The 3,835-nt window shown below is 33.3% G+C and overlaps 1 pseudogene; it reads right to left on the reverse strand.

Moving 5' to 3' along the window:
• Window positions 1–1,554: 1,554 nt before the first annotated feature.
• LOC121736776 lies at window positions 1,555–3,321 on the reverse strand (annotated as a pseudogene).
• Between the last annotated feature and the right edge of the window lie 514 nt (window positions 3,322–3,835).

The following is a 3,835-nucleotide window of genomic DNA, read 5'->3' on the forward strand; positions in this document are numbered from 1 at the left end:
TTCGTTCGATGATGATTGTGAACTCACCGACGCTTATATAGTGAAAGCAGCTATAAAATATAAAAATAAAATCCAATGTCGTGATAATTTAAACGTATAAAGTAAATAAATCGCATTATAACTTCACGATTCTGAAAAATATCATGACCAATATAGAAGCTATAAAACAGTTGCATAGCACGTAACAATGATTGTAATTTAAATTTTTTTACAGAGACAACAAGGATGGAAGTAATTTAGTTTGAAAGATAAAGGTAAGTGGCTGCCCTTTAATTTCAGCTTAAAGGGTTTTTGTAATATAACAAAAGGCGAAAATTAATATTCAAAAGTAGTGCGTTTATTTATAATTTATGTTTTTTCAATGTCCAGCGTTATACTATAAATAATGTGCTATGCTACTAAAAAGACCAGCGCTGAATGTTTTTTTTCATAAGTGTAAGCCACTTTATTTCCGCCGCCCAATGAACGGAATCTGCCGCCCGCATCTGACGCTGTCGGCTGCCGCTCTTAGGCCGCGGCCTACACGTCCTATTTATAAATGCCACAGTTAACCCCGCGACCAAACTACGAAGGTCCCCCATCTGCCTAGGAATCAACTTCTCTACTAGTACTTACCCTACCCAATGAACCTGCCTATTGTGCACCAAATAACAGAGTACCTACGATACAGTTAGTATTTGAGGACACACATTTAATAGCTAATTAATTTTAGTGTATGTTCTAACGATTGAAAATATTACTTTCGTAGTCACTCTCTAGCCTACACGATAGTAGATATTATGACATAATATATTACTAGCTATTTGACCGAGCTTTGCTCGGTATTCGATAAAACAACACGAATAAAATTATATTTTCTAAAAATGATTCCTAGCTAGATCGATTTATCGCCCCCGAAACCCCCTATATACTAAATTTCATGAAAATCGTTGAAGCCGATTCCGAGATTCCAATTAAATACTCGTAAATACATATATACAAGAATTGCTCGTTTAAAGATATAAGATCACAATGAAATAGATAATTTTCTGAAATTACACCACACAAATCATTTCCTTCTATAATTTCAACATGTTTCACCGTAAAATGAGAGTACAGATGAAGACATCTTGTGTTTATGGCTCTGAGAATCGACTCAATATATGCAATATTGTCTGCAAGTGTTCTCTTACGCTACTGTTATTACCCGATGATTGGAAAATATGAATATAGCACTAGATAAATAGCTATATAATTTTTTTTAGATCCTATATTAAAATTGGAAATGTAGAAGGAGTTTTTACCGATCGATTTTTTAGGTATTTACTTAAAACATAAATCAAATCCTGTAAGTGGCGTTTAACGTTACAAGCGTTGACTTAATTAGTAGGTTAAAATTATTAATTGATAAGAAATTTATATGCCTTATATAAATTTCTTATCTCAAAAATATATTCATATTCATGATCTCAAAAGAAAATATTAAATCTCAAAAAAATATATATTCTAGAAAGAAAATTTTGCTTTTACTATGAACCAATTGTTTACGTTTTCTCGACCCTATTTTCATTAATATTACTTCTTAGCATATACTGTACGAATCAAATTGAACATTTGGTACGAAGAGCTGCATATCTGAAACAAACAACCATAGTTATTATACGCTTAGAAAAATACTCTTTCTTAATTAATCTAAAAGTTCATTTCTAATCAAATCGTCCAATGTTTTTGATTTTAATGTTAATGAACATTTTGGAAACTTAATTAAATAATAAAACATAGTAAGTAATACTTACACGAGTGAATGTATTCATATTCATAGGCACAAAGCCCTTAGCTGTAATTTGAAAAGCCTTCTGCGTTCGGACCATAAACATCAACAATATTTTCTTATTTTCAGCGGAAGCGTTTGGCCAGTCCGAGAAAAATACAGCGTCAGTCAATTCTTCACTCTAAAAATATTTATTATAACTGCTTTCTTATAAAGGAAAGTTTGCTTGCGAGGAAAGCAGTTTTAACTATTACAACTGTGTGTGGTCTATACTAAAGGCTCATCTTTTCATAAAAACAAGTCCGGTAATTTCGGAGCCAAATTAATGGAAGCATCCAAAGAAACCTTTTCTTGTTAATAATTTATCACTTTAGAAAATACGGCGTACTTACGTGATCACTTATAATTTGTCCGTAAATACATTGATTTAATGCATCGAGCAAAACAGATGCACACATGGACGCATATCGTACTGCCTTATAAAAATTGCCTACAACCTGTAAAATAAAATTTTCTTGACTTTAAAACTATACTTGCATACCAAAAGAAAAAAAACTATTTATATCGTGCTTGTTCGTAAGATGGCAAAAGTAAAAGATGTATCCTTTAAAATAAACATTGAAATCAAGAGCAAAAGAGATACTTACCGTAACGGTAAAAGCAGTTAAGCAAATGAAAACCGCCCCTAGAGAATAGTTAAGGAGCATTGCATCACCTAACACCGAGTCTAGATTGGCCGAGGTTCTGAAATGTTAGTGCTTAATGTACTTTAAACCAAACATATTAAAGTTAAATGAAATGGCTCGAACGAGCACTCACTTAGTCAGAAAACTGTGTCTCGATATTAAAGTTTTCAGCTTCAGAACGGTTTTAGTATCATGTTTATCCGTTATAAGATTTTCTAGATGGTTTCCGATAATTTTCAATTCCATACTGATGAAACCTATGAACGCGGCGTGGATCAAGTTAAGGAAAACGTACACCCAAATAACGATGGTTGTCATAACGCTCTCCCAAATATAAACGGACCAGTACCACTCGACTTTGTCGAACGGATACCAGCCGTCAAACGGGTACAGGTACTCATCACTGACACCATTTATTTTTCTATCGAACGTCATGACTATATACGGGAACGAATTTACCACACCAATCAGGGCAGCGCAATAGAACATTAGAAATCGATTGAAAAATCTGACGTTCTTTATGTAGCGAGCGATGATATCTCTTTGCTCTCGAGAGTCTGAAACGATTTCCCAAACTTCGTTGTAATAATGATGAACGATTCGGTCGTAGAGTTCCTTGTCAGTTTGAACTCTAGTAAACTTTATCAAGCCCATAACTACTACGCCCAAATTCGGCACCACGTTTATAATTTCCAACCAGTCGTCAGATTCGTTGAAATAAATCGTCAGAGATAGTTGTACAGCCGTACACAGTAGCAATATATACGTGATAACGTAACCTAACATTTGGTATTTAGTCCTGCCGATGAAAGGACATAGAAATATTTTTGAGCCCAATGTCTGTAATAAATTTAGCTCGACCACTACCTCCGTTTTTTCTTTCATTATGTGCAAGAACTGATAGCTGATAAATAATATTCAAATGAAGAATTATGTCGATTTCAATTGCCTTTTATACCGGCCAACTAAACTAAAATTTGTCGAAGTCATATTAAAGATTAAAGAGTACTTAACCATTGAAGTTAAAGATCGCTTGTAAAATTGCAAAATTAGTTTAACCTTTTTGATGTCAATCATTTATTGTTTTTAATGAAAAGGCAAATAAAATCAAAGTGATGGATAGCTTTTGGCATAAAGAATAGGGCATTACTTAGAAAGTGTCTGTGTATATTAAAATAAAATATGGTTTTGCATTAAAAAAAAAATACAGCTCTATAGGTCGACTCTGCTAAAATACAATGAAAAAATATAAAGATATACTCAGAGCGAAAATTGCGGTTTCAATCAATCGTATTAAGATCTCGATTTGCATAAATCACAATCCAGCCATAAGATTTGATGGGTAATGTGATACTAATTGAAAATGGGTCAAGGAGCTCTTACGGCTCTTACGCGTTGC

The sequence above is a fragment of the Aricia agestis genome, chromosome 2 (genome assembly GCF_905147365.1).
Source record: "Aricia agestis chromosome 2, ilAriAges1.1, whole genome shotgun sequence".
In the NCBI taxonomy this organism is placed as follows: domain Eukaryota; kingdom Metazoa; phylum Arthropoda; class Insecta; order Lepidoptera; family Lycaenidae; genus Aricia; species Aricia agestis.